At 34.1% G+C, this 22,025-nt stretch overlaps 1 protein-coding gene across 10 annotated transcripts in view; it reads left to right on the forward strand.

The window, feature by feature from the left end:
- The window catches only part of LOC123528189 (patched domain-containing protein 3-like), a 108,499-nt gene extending 87,985 nt beyond the window's left edge, over positions 1 to 20,514 (forward strand). For 5 of the 10 annotated variants that reach the window (XM_053544208.1, XM_053544198.1, XM_053544200.1 and 2 more), the window contains 2 exons: positions 783 to 839; positions 17,981 to 20,514. The gene's annotated coding sequence lies outside the window, so the exon portion shown is untranslated. Of the gene's footprint in view, positions 1 to 698; positions 840 to 17,980 lie in introns of those variants that run through there. The other 5 variants (XM_053544199.1, XM_053544201.1, XM_053544207.1 and 2 more) reach the window with 3 other exon arrangements.
- The last annotated feature ends 1,511 nt before the right edge of the window (positions 20,515 to 22,025 follow it).

Consider the following 22,025-nt stretch of genomic DNA (forward strand, 5'->3'; position numbering starts at 1 on the left):
TGCCAAATGGTAAGCATATATTTGTCACTTTGCCTGTATAAAGGAATATATTGAAATTTGTATAGATGCCAGTGAAAGAATGTGCAATGCTCAGGAACCATTTGTCTGTCTGGAATATATATTTAGGGACTGCCTTAGCTAAAATTAGTAAAAGAAACCACTCTTGTAGCATCATTATGATGTCCCCATTCATTTTTATTCAAGTAGGTGCACTGAATTATCACTCTCACCCCCTCTTTACTTAGAATTTCAGGTTAAAGTTTTATTTCACTTTCACTCTTTATTACAAACAGATTTATTTTACTGTACGATATTATATCATATACACTAAGTGAAATCATGGAATAATTTCGATGATGATCTACCAGAATTGCGTATAGCATGGTCAAAAAGTTTTTCTCTAAATCTAGGCAAAATTAGATGCTATTTTATCTTTGGTAAGAACTAGGTCAGGATAGCTATACAGGACCTTCAGAGCTGTCTTGAACAAAGGGTTTTGATAATACTTTACACAAGTGTTGCTTCTTTTAACTGTTGTGTCCCGCATGACTTTCATGTAATTAATTAGTTTATAGATGTTATAATTGAACAACTGTAAGTTTCAGATATTCAGTGTAAATCCAAATATTTCGCTTATTACATAATGGATAAATAGTACAATATTTCATATACATCTTTGACAGATTTTATATCATTAGGTTAGGCTGCAGTTGTGGTAATTAGTCATCTTCTAATAAGGCCTTGGTATTGTATGACAATATTGCATTCAGTTGTTATATCAGGAAAGAAGAAGCATACTGACAGGTGGTGGGAAAGAAGACAAAGATGTGAAACTAGAGGTAAGTCCAAAAGAAAGGCCATACATCAAACTAAAAATCTTTTGTTGGACTTACTAAGGCCATCAAATGACAGAAATTTAAAGCCTGAAGGTCCCTATGGTGAAGCTTGTGTGCTTTTGAAAATGAAGAACAGTAAGACCAATCGGAAAAGAATTCAGACTTTTTATTTTAGAATCTCAGGAAAAGTAACATGGCAGAAAAAGAAATTGACGTTCAGCCTTCACCACTTAAGTCCATGTCTTCTCCCAAGGTAACAATCCCAACTGGTAAAAAAATGAAATCCAGTAAAGTTATGTCCCCTAAGCATTTTGTGTCCTCACAACAAATGTCTAACTCAGCACCTGTCCCAGATTCACAGTCACAGAAGCAAAGTCCTGTAATGAGTGAAAAGTTCAGTGATGATACAGATTTTTTTACAGGTCATGTGGGGGCCTCCGTGGCCGAGTGGTTAGAGTCGTTGACTTCAAACCATTTGCCCCTCATCGATGTGGGTTCGAAACCTCATTTGGGGCGTAGAATTCTTCACGTGAGGAAGCCATCCAGCTGGCTTACGGAAGGTCGGTGGTTCTACCCAGGTGCCCGCTCGTGATGAAATAGTGCACGGAGGGGCACCTGGGGTCTTCCTCCACCATTAAAGCTGGAAAGTCGCCATATGACCTAAAATTGTGTCGGTGCGACGTTAAAACCCAACAAAATAAATAAATTACAGGTCATGTACCATGTTCAGAAGTCGATGATTTAACCACAAAACAAGGTACTGATCCCCAAAAGTCTGTACCCTCTGAACTAAAGCCTGATTTAAATGAAAAGTCACATGTTTCAAAATCTGGTAGATCTACTAAGTCAAAATCTACATTTAGAAAAGGTAAAAGTCATTCTTCCTCTACAAAATATTGTATTTGTGGTGTTGATGATTGGAAAGAAGTTGACAGTCCTATGGTTCAATGTGGAGAATGGTACCACTATACTTGTATACTGGACAAAAAAATAAAATTAACAAAAAGTTTTGAAGTAGGTAAATATGTCAATTTTATATGCGGCATGAAAGGTTGTACTCATGCCAAAGGAACAAAATACAAATTGAAAGAGTATGACAGCTTTCTTCAGAATCAGAATACACAGCACACGCAAGAAAACATTAACAATAAACCACAGCAACCAACAGCATCAAAAACAAAATGCCATTACCCACAACATTATGCAGAATGTCCCCCTTCAAATATACCTAGAGTGTCCTGTAAAGAAAATATTACATCTAGCAAGTTTTCAAAACCTGTTGAGGAAACTGTATGTTCTCATGATTTTGTACCATCTCCCAAACTTCCTAATTTATCTGAGAAGGAAAAATCCAATGAAACTGTATTTTCTCATGATTTTGTACAATCGCCCGAACTTCATAATTTATCTGAGAAGGAAAAATCCAATGAGACTGTATTTTCTCATGATTTTGTACCATCTCCCAAACTTCCTAATTTATCTAAGAAGGAAAAATCCAATGAGACTGTATTTTCTCATGATTTTGTACCATCTCTCAAACTTACTAATTTATCTAAGAAGGAAAAATCCAATGAGACTGTATTTTCACATGATTTTGTACCATCTCCCAAACTTCCTAATTTATCTAAGAAGGAAAAATCCAACGAGACTGTATTTTCTCATGATTTTGTACCATCTCCCAAACTTCCTAATTTATCTAAGAAGGAAAAATCCAACGAAACTGTATTTTCTCATGATTTTGTACCATCTCCCAAACTTCCTAATTTATCTAAGAAGGAAACATCCAATGAGACTGTATTTTCTCATGATTTTGTACCATCTCCCAAACTTCCTAATTTATCTAAGAAGGAAAAATCCAATGAGACTGTATTTTCTCATGATTTTGTACCATCTCCCAAACTTCCTAATTTATCTGAGAAGGAAAAATCCAATGAAACTGTATTTTCTCATGATTTTGTACCATCTCCCGAACTTCCTAATTTATCTAAGAAGGAAAATTCCAATGAAACTGTATTTTCTGATGATTTTGTACCATCTCCCGAACTTCCTAATTTATCTGAGAAGGAAAAATCCAATGAAACTGTATGTTCTCAGGATTTCATTCCATCTCCTGAGATGCCTATTTTAACCCAAGAAAAAAGCACTTCTTCTCCAATGATATATGGAAATAGTTTACATCTTTATGATAACAATTCCTCTTCAGAAAGTATTCACAGGCAATCTCCAAATAAAGTCCTTGAATCCAACCTTTTCAAAAGTTTTCCAGAATTCAAGGATATTTTTTTCTGAAATTAAGACATTATTTTCAAATTTACAAACATTTCAGTATATTCATAATGACCCACAAAGTGTAAATAGGTTCAATTTCCTAGAGCAGTCCTTTTTGAAGTGTTTAGACAGACTTGATGAGCTTTCATTTGAAAGAGGTTCAGAAATGCAAATACTGAAGAAATCGTTGTGATTGACTTGATTAATCTTTGTTGTGATACTCTTGACTCTTTAAAAGAAGGTAAGAATGTAAATGATTCTCTTTCCAAAGAAGCCATTGGAGAAATCCTTGGAATAAATATACCAGGTGAATACTTCACATTTGAAGTACCAAAGGAAATTGTGTCTGCTGACTTTAATCCGGAAGACTGGGAATTTCTTTGGAGTCGAAAGAAAGGTCGTTATTTTAAGAAAAATACATGGGAACAATACTTCATTGACATTATTAAGAAGACAAATCCATATTGTGTATTTAAATTTAAATTTCATACAGTCTCTAATGCAAATAAAAGAGCTAAGAGGCTAGATACAGCACTTTTTAATTCAAAAGCTGTCTGCAAGTTTGTAGACTGTTCATGTGTTGTTAATATAAAAATGTTTGATAACAATAGTGTACACCTGTCTTATACAGGGAAAGTTAAACATAGAATTACTGAACAACATCATAGAAACATTACTGGTTCAAACAGGGAAGCTTTGAAAAAAAAATTAAGTATGGAGTTAAACCTTTGTCTTTGTTTTTAGAAATGTTTAATGAAATACCAGCAGAGCAATTAGTAGCTGGTAACATGGATTTGATAAGTAATAATTCTAAAACTTTTTGTCAAATAGCTACTGAGTCTCGTCAAGAAGGAAGATGTGACACGGATTTAATCAAGAGTTTAATTATGCAACAGAAAGAAATGAATGCAGAAGTTGCTGGTGGTTTTATTCAAAAAATATGTATTTCTCCTACGTATATTTTATACTGGAGTGATCAAGGTTTACAGTACTACAACAGTATTTCAAATTCTAAAACATTATTTTGGGATGCAACTGGTGGAATATTAAGAAAAACTGAATCTGGAAAAAACTATCTGTATTATGAATTAGCTGTGTGTCATCCTGTAAAAGGTAAAATGGGAATACCAATTACATCTATGGTTACTGAAAATCAAAGTTTACCGGTAGTATTAGACTGGATAAGGTGTTTCCGTCATGCTGAGAAAAAAAAATTTGGTCATTCAAAGGTTATCAGATATCCTAAGTTAATCATAAGTGATCAGTCCATGGTTTTTATTTTGGCATCTTTGAAAGAATTTAATGATGAAAACTTGGAATCATTCTTACTGCGGGCATGGAACATTTCAAAAGGGGAAGCACCTCCCAGTGATACTCAAAAAAACTGTTGTCCATCTTTGTAAAAGTCATTTTTTAAATAGTGTAAAGCGATATCTTAGAAAAAAAGAAGTCAGTTTGCAAAAAATAAGTTTTTGTCTTTTTGTAATTGGTATCTTAATGAAATGTGAACTTCTTAAAGATCTTGAAGAAATTTTACTGGGTGCATGCATAACTCTTGGTTCTAAATTTGTGAATGAAAACAATAAATCAGATATTGAAAGACTTTTGAAGAAAATCAACTCTTTTGAAATTTCAGCTGAAAATGACTCATTCCATTTCGGTGAAACAGTAAGTGATGACAATGAAATACCTAATCCTAATATGTTTACTGAAGCTGATTTTCAGATAATAGGTTGCACATCATCTTTTAAGATTTTAGGCAATAGAATAAAAAGACTAGCTTCTGACAAAATGATCACCAAGGAAGATAAATGTGTAAACAAATGGTACTGTGAAATATTTCTTGAGTATTTGTTAAAAAATTGTATCCCAATATTGTCACTTTGGTCCTCAGTCTTGCTTGGCAATTTAAGCCGTTTTAATCCAAGATATATTTTACCACATACAGATAATGCTTTAGCCAAAACAAATAGTGCAATAGAAAACAGATTTAGAATTTTAAAACATATTTACCTTAATGATCGTTCTCAGCATAGACTTGATGAGTTTTCTGAACACTTAAAGAAGCACACAATTGCTATACAGAAACTTGCAGCTATTGAATGCTTAAAAACTAAGTCTTTGATATCTACCAGAAAAAGAAAACAATCTTTGGACAATTCCTCAGTAATGCCTGAAATATCAGAGGAAATTAAAAAGAAAACTGTTCTGATTAAAGAAAGTTGGAATAAACCTAAAAAGCAACCAGCAAGACTGCAAGCAAAAAATAAAACTGGCAAGTACCAAAAAGCCCCTGTAAAAGAAATAACTATTGATTCAAAAATTAATACTTCCAAAATGAAGCAAGACATAATAGATAGCAACAGTGGCGACATTATGTATACAACAGAAATTAAAAGTGAAATGCATTCTTTAGATACAAAATTGAATCCTGTCTTTCCTGAAATTTGTAAATTTAAGAATTACGGATCTACTTGTTGGTTTAATTCTATTGTCAAAGGTTATACATATAGACCCAGAGGATATAGCTTTAGCCATAAAGTCCCTTATAAATATTTGGTCTTTTATGAAATCTGATGCTGGTAAAGGAAGAAATGTTCCAGAAAATTTAATATTGCATTCATTAAGAAAAATTTGTTGTGTTATTCCAGGTTTCACAATAACACTGCAACAAGATGTTCATGAAATGAACTCTTATATAATTAATGAGATAGCACACACTCTTTTAGATGACATAGAAATTACAATTAGACAATCATGTTTAAAATGTGGAAAATTAACAATTAGAGAAGTTAGTGAAGGTCATAGTATTTTTCTGAATTTACAAGCTAACTTGCCTTCTTTATCTGTCCAAACTTTATTGGACAATTATTTTACAGTAAGTGATGATGTTGAAATAAATTGTCAAGGTTGTCATGAAAGAAATGGTCACAGAATATCAAGAAAGATGACAGCGTTCTCTGAAACAATCATTGTTGTTTTAGGTAGATATACAAATGCAGCTGGAAATACTAATAGAGTTTGTAAATTACATAATCCGGTTTATATAAATCCAGTCATATCTTTTATGAATAGTGGTACATCTAAGGAGGTGTCATACACATTCAGAAGTGCTGTCTGTCATTTTGGTCAAAGTTCAAGGTCTGGCCATTATGTTAGTATTATGAAATCCAAAAATAAATTTGTATGCTGCAATGATTTAAATATAGATTGGGTCTCAGCAGATGATATGTTACAAACAGCTTATTTGATCATTTATGATAAAAGTATTGTTCCTCTTCCCTTGTATTTTGAACCTTTTCTAAATTGTATTCTGCAAACTGATAGTATCAAAAGATTAATAAGAGAAGAAAAATTTGCATTTGCTTCTGACAAAACAAAACATATTTTAAATTCACTGAATAAATATGGAATAACAGATGAAGTTAAATGTACCCTAGAAAAATATATTGGCTCGAAGTTCGATGAACAGGAAATTTCATCAGAAACTGAAATACAAAGAATGTTTACTTTGTTTTTAGATTTTATGTTTAATTTGGCAATAGATAGCTTGAGAAGGGAATACTTTGAAGTGAATTCTGTTGACTTATTCAGTTGTGAAAAGTGTGGCTTCTTTGAAAAGAAAGAGCATGTGTTTTTAACTACAAAACTATATTATTTCAAAGAAAATCAGTTTTCAGAATCTTTAAAAGTACAAGGTGACAAAAATGTCATTGTAGAGTGCCATTGTGGTATGTTGCAAAAGAAAACTGTGTTCTTATCCTTGCCAAATACTTTGATTTACCATATTGAATTTTCCAAAGCAATCATTTTACCAAGAACTCTAAACTTCAGTAGAACTATTGACACTTGCTTTCCATTGAATAGTTTATCCTTCAGCTTGAAGTCTATACTTTGTTTTGATGGCGAGAAATTTCAGAGTATTGTTAAGAAAGAGAATTGCTTTTATTTATGCGGCACAAATGAGAAATTTGAGATAAAGTCATTGACAAATTATAGAAATATTTTCCTTTTTTTTCAGTAAAATGGTAGGAACATTTCAGACAGATGTATTGAGAAAGTACCCATTAAATGTTTCAAAATTGCCCTGTTTATTGTATGAAAGTAACTGTTCATTAGAAAAAAAAATTCATGTTAAAACCTATTTAGGTGTGAAATTAACAAAATCTTTCTTTGATACATTAGTAAATAACTTGAGCTGGCTGACTTCAGAACACATTAATATTTATCTTTCAATTTTAGCAGAAAAGAGTCCCTCTAAAGTTCATGTTGTAGACTCTGGATGGTGCTGCTATTTGTTATTCAGGAAAGGAAATCCACAGCAACTTTTTTGGATATTTTTTAAGTTACAGTGTAGCATTCAATTTAAATGGTTACAGCAGGATTTTGTGGTTATTCCAGTCAATGAACAAAATGTTCATTGGACCATATTAGTCATTGACATTAAGAAAAAGATAATATTTTATTGTAATTCATTTGGCACAGATGTCAATTCATCATATGTTTGCTTTCAGATATGGCGTTATCTTTGCTATGAAGCACTTCAGCATTCAGGCAAGTTGCTTCAGAGCAAAGATTGGTGTGTTGCCTATTATAATGAATCATTTGGGTTTCCAAAACAAACTGATGGCAGTAGTTGTGGTGTGTATGTATGCGCTGTTGCTCGTGCTATTATTTACAGTTGTCGTCTGCCAAATGAACCAAATTTTAACAGTTTTAGATCTGCTATAGCTTCTGAAATATCTAAAATATAATGAAGAATGAAAGATTTGTATTTTCCTTATACTTAGTAATTACATCTTAATCAAAGGTAAAGTTTTTAGATACTGTGAAATCAGTTAATTTCATGGGCATGAAATATCATAGTTTTTGACCAAACAAATTGTTTTGGGCATGAATTTATGGATATCAACTTCTGAAGAAAAACTGAATGGTAATGTCATTGTATTCTATTATGACACATTAAACTATATCATGTATGAAGAAAGAGGCATCATAATACATGTATCTGTCTATCTGTCAGAAACAACTTTGTGAGGTGCCAAGTTCAAAACGTATTTGATGTAAATTGATGTGATTTTGCATTACTCTTAGTCATTATGAAGTTGCGCACCTTCTACTTTTTAGCTCGACTATACAAAGTATATGGAGACTTATCCTGCCCACCCCAGCTTCGGCGTCTTTCCGCATCCCCACCTTGGTTATATTTTTTATGCCCCCACTTTGGGGGTGGGGGATATAGATTTGCCTTTGTCCGTCCGTCCGTCCTTCCGAGAATGTTGTGTCGCGCCTAGCTCCAAAAGTATCTGATGTATAGTCACAAAACTTTACAGGAATGTTGGTCAGCATGTGTAGTTGCGAACCTGGGGTTTCATGACCGGATTCATTCAGTTTTGTGGGAGTTATTGCCCCTGACTTTGAAAAAAATTGGTCATCTTAGTGTTGTGTCGTGCCTAGCTCCAAAAGTACTTGACGTAGAGTCACAAAACTTAACAGGAATGTTGGTCACCATGTGTAGTTGTGCACCTGGGGTTTCGCGTCCGGATTCATTCAGTCTTGTAGGAGTTATGGCCCCTGACTTAGTTAAAAACTGATCATTTTAATGTTGTGTCGCTCCAAAAGTATTTGACCTAGAGTCACCAAAGTTTACAGGAATGTTGGTCAGCATGTGCAGTTGTGCACCTGTGGTTTTGCGTCTGGATTCATTCAGTCGTGTAGGAGTTATGGCCCCTGACTTAGTTAAAAACTGATCATTTTAATGTTGTGTCGCTCGTAGCTCCAAAAGTATTTGACCTAGAGTCACCAAAGTTTACAGTAATGTTGGTCAGCATGTGCAGTAGTGCACCTGTGGTTTAGCGTCCAGATTCATTCAGTCGTGTAGGAGTTATGGCCCCTGACTTAGTTAAAAACTGGTCATTTTAGTGTTGTGTCGCTCGTAGCTCCAAAAGTATTTGACCTAGAGTCATCAAAGTTTACAGGAATGTTGGTCAGCATGTGCAGTAGTGCACCTGGGGTTTCGCGTCCGGATTCATTCAGTTTTGTAGATTCATTCAGTATTGTAGGAGTTATAACCCCTGACCTAGGAAAAAATTGACATTTTAATGTTTTGTCGCGCGTATTGTTTTCCCAAAGTTGATCTGTGTCCTTTGTCATGTAGTGGGGGCATCTGTGTCCCATGGACACATTTCTAGTTTAACACTCCTTTTTATCCTTATCTCTGTAATTACTTGATAGATTTGCTTTTAACTTAAGATAGTTATTCCTCATCTTCACCGACTTCACTTTTGTGTCTGCTCCATATCCTCTAAACTCCTAGAAGGATATTCATGAAATTTGGGTCAAATGATCACCTCATCAAGATAATGTGCAGAACTGATGAGTCAACCATGTTGGGTCAAGGTCAAGGTCACAACTCAAGGTCAAAGTTTTCAGCCTTCAATTTCGTGTTTGCCCTGTATCTCCTAAACCCCGTGAAAGAATTTTATAAAACTTAGGTCAAATGATCGACTCATCAACAGAGTCAGCCGTGCCGATACAAGGTCAAGGTCACAATTTAGGGTTACAGGTTTGAGTCTTCCATTTTGTGTCTGCTTTGTTTTTCAAAAAGTATATAGCCTGGAATAATGAATCCATAATATAAATTGTTTGTTAAGACTATACCCTTACTGCAAACATTTGAATTATTGCCCTTTATTTGTGACAAGTATTCCAGTCGTACAGACACATTCTAATTCATATGTATATGGAAAAAAAATTGTCCACAGTGTATGCTAGAACCATGTGACTATTATCATCTTTACCAAGTGTAGTTGTGAATGTATGAAGCACATTCCATTTGAATAATTTATGAAGTTAAGGGCCTTTATTTGCTTAAAATATGAATAATAGAGTTCCATTGGAAGAAAAATTCAGTAATTTTCTAACATTTCTTTTTTTTTTGATGCACACAAATAATGAGCTAACCTCATTTATTTCTTATACATTCTGAGAATATAACATACTATAACTATACATCAGCAAAGTAGAAAAACGCAATATTATATATTGTATTTATAACTAGTTGGTCACTCTTATAATGATTATATGGTCTACTTTTTTTTTTGTCGAGCCTGCTTGCGGAAGCAAAGACATAGTTGTCCAAATGGCTGTTCGGTGTATTTGTGTGCGTCCGTCTGTCCGTGCCTGCATCCGTCCGTCCATCCAGATTTGTTTGTCCGTACCATAACTTTGACATGCATGGAGCAATCTTGTTTATATTTGGCATGAATGTTAACCTCAGTGAGACAAGGAGTGTCATGTGCAACTGCCAGTCATTTTGACAGCTAGCGGGCTCGAAATGTTGCCTGTGGGCATCTAGTCTTTGGTGTAAATGTTCACCTCGTCAAGATGGAGTGTCATGCGCAAACCTCTGGTCCATATGTCAAAGGTCAAGGTCACACTTTTTTGCATGCAACTCCCAGTCCTTTTGAAAGCTAATGGGCTCGACATGTTGCTCTAGCCCATCTAGTTTTTAAATAAGGTGATTTCAAAATGCAGCATAAATACAACAATTTACATTTTTGTGTGTCTTTTTACATTTTCTCCTTGTACAGTATACAGTAGCAATGTAATATATTTTTAATATCCTGTTCTTCTGACAGTAAGCTGTCCGAAGGTATTCATCACCTTTCGTGATAGGTCTTGTTTCTCACATTTTCCCACCAATTTAAAAATGACATGTAATCAAAATTAAATTATTTTTTTTTTTTATATTTTTAAAGATGTTGTGAAACAATCAACATCTGCAAATTTAATCCAAGTGGTTTGTTTTAACTTTTGTATATATGAATCTATCTGAATCCAGCTGGCATACGGAAGGTTGGTTGTTCTACCAAGGTACCCGCTAGTGATGAAATAATGCATGGAGGGGCATTTGGGGTCTTCCTCCACCCTCAAAACTGGAAAGACCTAGAATTCAGTCACTTTGAACAAAAAAATAAAAGATATCAGATCATTATGTTATATTGCAGCAGTGAGAATTAGATGCAATACTTTTCTAGCTCGACTATTCGAAGAATAGTCTAGCTATTCTAGTCACTCTGGCGTCGGCGTCACACCCTGGTTAAGTTTTTGCATGCAAGTACATACAGCCATCATTTAAAGGCATATAGCTTGGAAACTTATTTTTTCTTTTTCTAGGTCGATTACCAACCTCACTGGGTCAAGTTCCATAACTCTGACATGTATTTTCAGCAAATTATGCCCCCTTTTTGAGTGCAAGTACATACAGCTATAACCAAAAGGCATATAGATTTGAAACTTATTTCTTCCTTTTCTAGATCAATTACTAATTTCACTGGGTCAGGTCCCATAACTCTGACCTGCATTTTAGGCAAATTATGCCCCATTTGGACTTAGAAAATCTTGGTTAAAGTTTTGCGTGCAAGTACATACAGCTATTACTTAAAGGCATATAGATTTTAAAACTTATTATTTCATTTTTTAGATCAATTACCAACCTCACTGGGTCAAGTCCCATAACTCTGACATGTATTTTGGGCAAATTATGCCCCCTTTTGGACATAGAAAATTCTGGTTAAAGTTTTTACATGCCAGTTACTGTCTCCAAAACTAATGCAGATATTGAATTGAAACTGCACATGTGCCTTCGGGGTTATAAAACTAGTTGATAGCATCAAGTCCCATAACTCTGATATGCATTTTGGTCAAATTATGTCCCCTTTTGAACTTAAAACTCTTGATATTTAACATTTTGGGTAATATTTTCCTGCTTCTGGGACAATATTTCGAATAGTCGAACTTGGCTGTCTTACGGACAGCTCTTGTTTAATTTTTTCACTTAAAATACTGATGCACTTTACTTAGTGTTTGTATCTTTTCATAGTGATTATTAAAAATAACAGTTTCACTTTTTGGTGTTATCACCTTACTTCTTATTTTCCTGATAATTATGTCTCCCACCACACAGTGGTGTGGGAGACATATTTGTTATCTCCTGTCTGTGTGTGTGTCTGTCTGTCATAAAGCTTGTCCACACTAAGTCGAACATTTCTCATCCGATCTTCACAAGACTTGAAAAAAATGTCTTTGCTAATAACTCCTCAGGCAAGTTTGATAACTAGCCAAATAAGTCCGGCACTTCTGAATTATGGCCCTTGAACATAATTACTGTCACTACTGATAAAATGTTGAAGACTGGTTACTCCAACATGTGAATACCAATAGGTTGCTAACAGTATATGAAGACGGACTTACTATTCAGATGATTAGGCAGTTGTGGGAGACATGCGCTTTTCTCAGAAGCACCTCTAGTTTTTTTACTGTTATCAGTATGTTGGTAATGAAAGCTTTAACAGTCTGCAAAACACTTCAGAAGGACTGACAGGGACTGTAGAACTAGAGTAGCTCAAAAGGTTCAGTTTGAGCTCTTTAATGTTGATGGATTTTAAGCTCCAATATTCGGAAATTAGAGGGGCTATTCTACTCGCCCCAACTTCAGTGTCAATTTGGTGTGACCTTTCTTGGTTAAAGTTTTTCAGCAACCTTTTTTTTCTGTCATTAAAAATGTTGCCATATCTTTGTTGTACGCCCCCCCCACCCCCGACAACAAAGTTGTAAGGGGGTGTATACTGGTTTCAGGTTGTCTGTCTGTCCGTCCGTCCGTCTGTCTGTCCATAGACACAATCTTGTGGGCACTATCTCTCCTCATCCCCTTGACACAATTTAATGAAACTTCACACAAGTGATCAGTAACAACAGTAGTTGTGCATGGTGCATGTTAGGTTCTTTCAGAAAAAAGAATTGCAGAGTTATGGGACTTTGTTTTTTGTTACTATGCTATATACATAGACACAATCTTGTGCGCACCATCTCTCCTCATCCCCTTGACACAATTTAATGAAACTTCACACAAGTAATCAGTAACAACATTTGTTGTGCATGGGGCATGTTAGGTTCTTTCAGAAAAAAAAATTCAGAGTTACGGGACTTTGTTTTTTGTAACTATACTATATACATTAGACACAATCTTGTGCGCACCATCTCTTCTCATTCCCTTGACACAATTTAATGAAACTTCACACAAGTGATCAGTAACAACAGTAGTTGTGCATGGGGCATTCTTGTAAACATACTATGTACATACAGTCTGCATATGCAATCTTGTGCACGCCTAATCTTCCGAACCCTTGCACACAATTTAATAAAACTTCAAACAAGTGATCAGTACCAACCCTAGTTGTGCATGGTGCATGTTACGTTCTTTTAGATAAATATTCTGCATAGTTATGGGACTTTGTTTTTTGTTACTATACTGTATACATAAAGTCTGTATACATACAGTCCACATAATTATGCAATCTTGTGTGCGTCAAATTGCAATGTACTGTGTCAGTGCATGCGGGGGGTACATTCATCACCTTTAGTGATAGCTCTAGTTATTCTTGCTTATCTCTTCACACAAACATATTATTAAGACTTAAATCTTAAAATGTATCTTTATTGTCATCATCTGCATGTATGGTAACAATCCCTATAACTCTGATTCGTATATTTGACAAAATTATGCCCCTTTCATACTTAGATTTGTTGACAAACTTCGTTTTGTGGATATATAAGGTAATGACTTGAAACTAAAAATATCCTTACCATCATCATCTGCATATGTGGTAACAATCATTATAACTCTAATTTGTGTTCTTGACAGAATTATGCCCCTTGGTGTGTCTTCCTTTTAAAGTAGAGGTGTGTTATTGAGACATATATTCATTTTACTGTAAAAAAAAGTGCCGAATAGTCGAGCACACTGTCTTACAGAGAGCTCTTGTTAAGATACAAAATCAGATAGACAGGTTATATCTTTTCTTATCAGGTCTCCTAATTCTGACTTGTTTCAACAAAATTTAATCTTAAACCTATCCATGCATTTTATGGAAACTTCACACAGATATTAATAACACATCAGCTTCCATTAGTCTATGTTTTATTTTGATAAATCATTTTCACTTGCTAGAAAATGTTGAATAATTATTAACTTCTTAAGTATAATTTTCCGGGAATATAAGGCAAGTTTTTGTTTAAATCTCCATGTTTCTGACATTAATTTTGACAAAATCACTTCCTTTTTATATGCCCATCTCTGAAAGAGGGGGACATTTTATGTGAACAACCGTGGTGACAGGCAGGTGGTTGGCATCCAAAAGCATGTCCATTCTCTAAGTCAAAGTTTTCATCCGATCTTAAACTAACTTGCTGACAATGTTTTTGGGCATATCTCGGCAAAGTTCTATAACCAGCCAAATTTTCCTTGGCACTCTTGGATTATGGCCCTTGAATTACTTGAAATCTGCAAAGTTAGCCCTGTCCGCTCTCTTAAGTCAAATAGTTTTCATGTGATCTTCACCGAACTTGCTGACAGTGTTTATGGGCATAATGTCTTGGATAAGTTTGATAACCAGCCAAATGGACATAGGCACTCTTGGATTATTGCCCTTGAATTACTCGAAACCTGCTTATTTAACCTTCTCTGCCCTAAGTTTATTAGCATAATTTTTCAGCCAAGTACAATAACCATCCAAATCGCCCCTGGCACGGTCGGATTATTGCCTTTGAACTAGTTAAAATCTTTTAATGATACGTATGTGAGTTTTCAAACGAGCTTATCTCATTCAGTAAAAACTATTCACTGTATTTTCACTATATATCTGTTATTACAGAGAGGATTTGATTCAAACATAAATTTTTTGTTCAACATCATTACACACATCATATCACACACGGACAATAACTGAGGCACCGGTATTTCATGAAGTACTCCCCTTTCTACTTCTAATTTCAGGTCAGAGTTTTTGTGTACTTTCACCCTATCTCAATTATTACTAAATGGATTGGATTCAAACTTAAAGTAGTTGTTTCACATTATCACCCACATCATATGACACAAGGTGCATCACTCTTGCACCAGTATTTCATGAATTATGGCCCTTTTTGCTTAGAATTATACTTATTTAATGTTTGATACACTTAACCATTATGTCACTTGTTTCTTACCTCTTAGCATACTAGCGGCAATTGTATCTGTATTGGTATTCCATGTACAACATGCACAATTTCATATGTGCATTCTGATCCTGATCTGCACTGCTTGCTGTCTGTAAATTGTCAGTGAACACCCCTATGAACTATAAATAGTAATGTCCAAATTGAAAGATTGAGTAGTCCTTTTTAGAAACTTAGCAATGTAAGAGTTAATTCTTTTGACTCAACCTTTTTTTCATCTACACTGTAAAAGTTTTATATAATGCCCACTATTTTATCCATGAGAAAATTGTGCATGTTGTACATGGAATACGAAGAGTTTTAAACAGATGTAGGTCATATTTGGTCTGCCAGATCAAACCTATTTACTTACTTTTTTTTCGCTTTTGTTGGCTTTAGTTTATTAGTCAATTCAGAGTTGAACCCTTAGATCTTCTTAGGTGGGTACCATCTCTACATTACTTCTACAGAATGGATTTTTTATAATTTGATACAGTGATACATGCAATTAAGAGGAAATGAATGACACATTTACCATAAATCTATCTGAATATTGAAAAAGTTATTTCCCCCTTTTGCACTTCTTTTCAATAATTCTAAACTGAAAGGTAAAAGAAATGTAACTCTTTCTTGAAAGTAGTTGAAATTATCTCCAAGGGTTGGACATAAAATGTGCTGTGTTTAGTAGTGAGTATCCTTTATTACCAATATAGCCATTTGTTGAAAGCTACAGGTTAGTTTTCTAAAAGTCTTACAGTTAATAGTTAGAAATAAAGACAAATGTTCTATTAAATCATTTGAACTAATGAAAAAAATTACCAGCTTGTATATAATGGTGCTTTAAAATATATTTGTGAGTCACTGCTAGCACTACTTGGAGATAGTTTCAAATGCTTCTTCCTATGGTGACCTTCTACCGAAAGTGTTAAGATTTATTGAGAAGAAGGCTGTCAAAATGTGTTCCATCACTTTTCCATAAATGTTTGTTTTTGAAACTTGTAGTCTTAACCTCTTAAAATGGCTGTAAAAAATCAACACAGGATTTTATTATAGTTATATTATTCTGAAAATGCCCAAACAGTTTTATGTCAAAAATTGTTTGGCATTTTCAGAATGATATTAAGAACCAAAATGTTTCCTGTGTTGATTTTTTATAGCCATCCGTAGTTAATGACCTCTCTTGTTTTAGAGGTTTGATACATCAAACAAAGATAAAGTGACATGGTTTCTGAGCATTAACTGGCTGAATGCAGGACAAGAATTGTTTCTGGTCAATACACTTTTGAACTGCTGCTAATACTAGTCTATTATTATTCAAATTTTAGAGCTTGAGTGTCCATTGTAAATAGGAGATATCTTTGTTTTAGTGTCATAAGGTTGAAGTTAAGAGAAAAGAAAATACTTCTGCTAGAACACACCCTGTTACATAAGAAAACTGCCATATAAACTGAAATTTTGTTTGCATGACTTTAAGGAAAATAAAAAACTTACCGGTAATCAGAAACATTTTCATGACATTTGCTGGAAGTAAAAAGGTAATGGCATGGTGAAGGCTTTAAGACCCTCATGACCTGGTGTTTATGTTCTATTATAAGAGTTTATTTTTGTGTTAAGAAAATAGCTTATCTGCGACAACCTATTGTTTGAGGTTCATACATTTTTTCAAAAATTAATTGTAATTAGTACTGCTTTGAAACTTTAGGAAAACATTTTAAAAATGATTAGTCTCCAAGCTGAAAAGAAAAACCACAAAAATGTAAAATGATTGTCATAAGGAAGTACTACAAATATTAGCTTGTCGCCAAAATGTTACATTTATGCACAAATAATTTTTATTTCTTAAACGTCAGATGTTGCAATTCTGTTGCATTTTGCATTAGTATACAAGTGCAGACTGGTCATCATTATTAAAAACATAATGGGAAAACCTTTATGCAGTTGCATCAAATTATTTAATCTATTTTTCTTACAAACCGTGCTTGTTGTATTTATATTTACTTGGAATGGTAAGTTAAAAGCAGAGAAGTCGTCTTTAAACCAAATTTTGTATCATTTTTTTTTTACATATTTTTCCTGTAGGTTGATTCATACCAAAAAAGTGTTCAACTTTATTCTGAAACTTCAGTATTTTTGAACATGTATGTCTCACTCAGATTTGCAACATTTGACAGTTTTAAGAAGAAATTTTCACATTCTGTTTTTGGTTACAGTTATTAGTATATTTTCATATTTAAAAGAAATCCTTACAAAATAATGAAGGCATTCAATATGTTTTAGTTATTTTTTAATGTTGAATCCCTCAAGGGTCTTTATTCTTTTTCCATGTTAACAAATGCTGTTACTGAATTAAAAAAAACAACTGAAAAACACCACAATAGGGAGACAATATTCAGAATGTCCATGTTATTATCCCCTGTTAAAAGTGGATCAATCCAACCATAATTTTAACAGTTCAATATATTCTTGCATGAATTTTGTTGCTGTATGAAATTTATTCACATTATCATACCCAAAGATACCAAGTATATGGGTTTTATGTCCATCCTTTGTGTCAAATTTGATCACAAGATCCAAGGTCAAGCTCTGGATTGAAGTTCAAATGTGATACAACTTTTCATTTCATCAAAGTGGCATCTGGGGAGTATTCATTGTTTGTAGTTATATGTCTAGTTTTGTTCATCTGTTTACCAAATGTCATAAAAATAGTATAGCATGTCTCTTCTGTCGGGTTCAGTTATTTTGAGGTATGTCGTCTTTTCCAAATCTAATAATGATATGTAACTTATTTATGTTATATACATACATTAATATTTATTTGCCTTCCATCCTTTTGTTTTCAGTATTACATTACTGGACGTTTGGCAAGAGAAAAAGGAATTATCAGACTTCAAAAATGAAATCATACAAGTTGAAGACATCATTTTGTACCTGACTTTAAGGAATCAGTGTAGAAATTCTCAAAAAAGGCTGGCAGTTCACCTCTGGAATTACTGAAATAATAGAACAAATACATTTGTGTACAGGATCAAAACAGTTGATGGTAAATGTAACCGAAGTGTGTATTGAGACAGTAAAGCTAGCATCTGTTTTGGAAAATGGGTTTGTACACAAAACTGCATGGAAATGCTTTCGCTAAAAAATGTACACAGTGATGCTGAAACGTTGCGGAAGTGTGTATAGAAACAATAAAGCTAGCATCCGTTTTTGAAAATGGATTTGTACAAAAAATACACTAAAATGCTTTAGTTAGGAAAATGTACACGTTGATGCTCAAATGTTACTGAAGTGTGTATTGAGACAATAAATCTAGCATCTATTTTTGAAATGGGTTTGTAAACAGACATGGAAATGCTTTAGCAAGGAAAATGTACTCGTTGATACGCAAATGTTACTGAAGTGTGTATTGAGACAATAAAAGTAACAAAGTTTTTTTAAAATGGGTTTGCACACAATACTATATGGAAAGGCTTCAGCAAAGAAAATTTATATGTTGATGCTAAAACGTAAAAGGTGTATTGAGACAATAAAGCTAACATCAGTTTTTTTAATGGGTTTATACACAAAAAATCCATGGAAATGCTTCAGCGGAGAAAATTTCTGAGTTAGTGCTAAAATCTTACCAAATTTTATATTGTAACAATAAAGCTAGCATTCACTTTTGAAAATGGGTTTGTATGCAAAACTGCATGTGTTGATGCTTTAGCTTACAAAATTTACATATAGTATTAGTAAGTTCTATGAACTTCTTATCTTCTATGGGACAATATTTTTTCAGTGAAATACCTGTGTTAGATACAGAGGATAGTTGTTTGTTCTGAGTGAGTATGGAATATATCTTCAACTTTTATATCAGGTAATCAAAGATTAGAGAGAGAATGTCTGTTCCATGGTCTCAGTTGTGCCATCATTGTCACACCTATTTAAAAATGTTTACAGGCAAATTATATAGCCATTGCATAAATTCAATTGAATTTTCACAAAAAATAAATAGTTCAGCTTCCAGAAAAGCTATGTAAAGACAGAAAGGATCCATATCCTGTGCAGGGGCAGTGTCTAGAAGTTAAGAGAGATATAGTTCTGCTACCAAAAAAGCTAGGTAATGACATTCCAGAAAGGATCCATGTCCTGTGCAGGGGCAGTGTCTAGAAGTTAAGAGAGATATAGTTCTGCTAACAAAAAAGCTAGGTAATGGTATTCCAGAAAGAATCCATATCCTGTGCAGGGGCAGTGTCTAGAAGTTAAGAGAGATATAGTTCTGCTACCAAAAAAGCTAGGTAATGGCATTCCAGAAAGGATCCATGTCCTGTGCAGGGGCAGTGTCTAGAAGTTAAGAGAGATATAGTTCTGCTACCAAAAAATAGCTAGGTAATGGCATTCCAGAAAGAATCCATATCCTGTGCAGGGGCAGTGTCTAGAAGTTAAGAGAGATATAGTTCTGCTACCAAAGAATCTAGGTAATGGCATTCCAGAAAGGATCCATGTCCTGTGCAGGGGCAGTGTCTAGTAGTTAAGAGAGATATAGTTCTGCTACCAAAAAAGCTAGGTAATGGCATTCCAGAAAGGATCCATATCCTGTGCAGGGGCAGTGTCTAGCAGTTAAGAGAGAGATAGTTCTGCTACCAAAAGAAGCTAGGTAATGGCATTCCAGAAAGGATCCATATCCTGTGCAGGGGCAGTTTCTAGTAGTTAAGAGAGAGATAGTTCTGCTACCAAAAGAAGCTAGGTAATGGCATTCCAGAAAGGATCCATATCCTGTGCAGGGGCAGTGTCTAGTAGAGATATAGTTCTGCTACCAAAACAGCTAGGTAATGGCATACCAGAAAGGATCCATATCCTGTGCAGGGGCAGTGTCTAGCAGTTAAGAGAGAGATAGTCATGCAACCTAAAAAGCTAGGTAATGGCATTCCAGAAAGGATCCATATCCTGTGCAGGGGCAGTGTCTAGTAGTTAAGAGAGACATAGTTCTGCTACCAAAAAAAGCTAGGTAATGGCATTCCAGAAAGGATCCATATCCTGTGCAGGGGCAGTGTCTAGTAGAGATATAGTTCTGCTACCAAAAAAGCTAGGTAATGGCATTCCAGAAAGGATCCATATCCTGTGCAGGGGCAGTGTCTAGTAGTTAAGAGAGAGATAGTCATGCAACCTAAAAAGCTAGGTAATGGCATTCCAGAAAGAATCAATATCCTGTGCAGGGGCAGTGTCTAGTAGTTAAGAGAGAGATAGTCATGCAACCTAAAAAACTAGACAAAGACATTATAGGAATGATCCATAACAAGTATTTTGATTCTGGATAGCGTTTTTTTCTTGTATTGTCTATGCAATTGTAATGTTATGAAAATATGGAAGTAGTATTAAAGACAAGTAAAGTCTTCAACTGTCTTCTCTTTATGTTTTTGCTCATTCACTTCTTGGTTACTGTAAGTTTAAGAAGTGCCTGAATAATTGTCAATCACAGATCAGTTTCAAGAACATCCAAGTGCTTTTACTTATTGTCAAGTGATTTGGCACAAAGATTCACATAATTAAGACACTATGTGACTTGCAAAACCCTTACCAAAATTCAAAGTCACGCAGATATTGAACAGTTTAAGCTCAGCTACACAATGGTTTTGGAGAGCTATTCTACTCAACCTGGCATCGGGGTCTTTTCAGCATGCATACCTTTGTTAAAGGTTTATTTTAAGTTTAGTTTATCTCTGTTATTACAAAATGGATTTAGTTCAAACTTAAAATAACTATTCCTAATAACCACTCACATTAAGTGACACAAGAGCCTATTCTTGCACTACTATTTCATGAATTAGGCCCCCTTTTCAGCTTACTTAGAATTTCAAGTTAAAGTTTTGTTGCACTTTCACTCTACCTCATTGTTACTGAATGGATATTATTCAATCTTAAAGACACGACCTAGTGGCCTACTTTTTTCTGCCACAAGAACAATCATTCTAATAATACAGCTATATTACATGATGAAGGTAGACAATTTAGGCACTCCCTGAATTATATGTTTTCACAACTTCGTCTACAAACTTATTCAGTCAATCACTTTTCAGTATAGGTTTAAAAACATTGATAAATAATTATCTTTTCATGTAAAAAACGAAGGTTGATATAAACTTAGTTTAATATATCAAATACTGTTCTTAATCCTACATTCATCCAAAACAATGTTTAGACATTAAACGCATTATCTTGGCCTTAAATATCTGGATTTGTTATTAGATAAATGTATTTCTCACTTTTTCATGCAAAATACATATTATTACCATCATGGCAACACAAAAGAATACTGTTATTTTGTAGTGCCTCTTTAAAATAGATGTTCTTCATAATTAGTGACATTGTATGCTACATGGTGCATTACTCTTTCAGAAATAAACCATGAATTATGTCCCTTTTATGCTTATTTGAGTACTTCATACTCTTTCATCCACTTAATGATTTGATACACTTACACTCTATTCTAGTTATTAATTAAAACATTTGACTCCGAATATTCCCCATGCAATATAGTCAAAGGTATTGGATTCATGAAACACCAGTGATAGCTCAAGCTTCCTCTGATGTGCCCTATTTGCATTTCCAGCACAGAAATAGTCAAGCCCGTCGTCTCCCGTGTCGGGTTTTGTTCAGACTTTTTAAGTATGAAATTGAATTAAGAAATAACTAAAACATTTGCAGTAAGACTAAGAAGATTACATGAATCAGATCTCTGCATGAAAGGTGAAACTTTGTTTTTGTCAGTTTCTATATTCTAAGCCATTTTTTAGAAAATTTTCCTGATGAATTTAGCTTATATTTTCATTAAAAAGTATGATGAAATATATATCAATTGCTATTTGCATTTGTAACGCCATTTGCACTATAAACGCCATTTGCATTTTA

Source organism: Mercenaria mercenaria, chromosome 5 (genome assembly GCF_021730395.1).
Source record: "Mercenaria mercenaria strain notata chromosome 5, MADL_Memer_1, whole genome shotgun sequence".
Classification (NCBI taxonomy): Eukaryota; Metazoa; Mollusca; class Bivalvia; order Venerida; family Veneridae; genus Mercenaria; species Mercenaria mercenaria.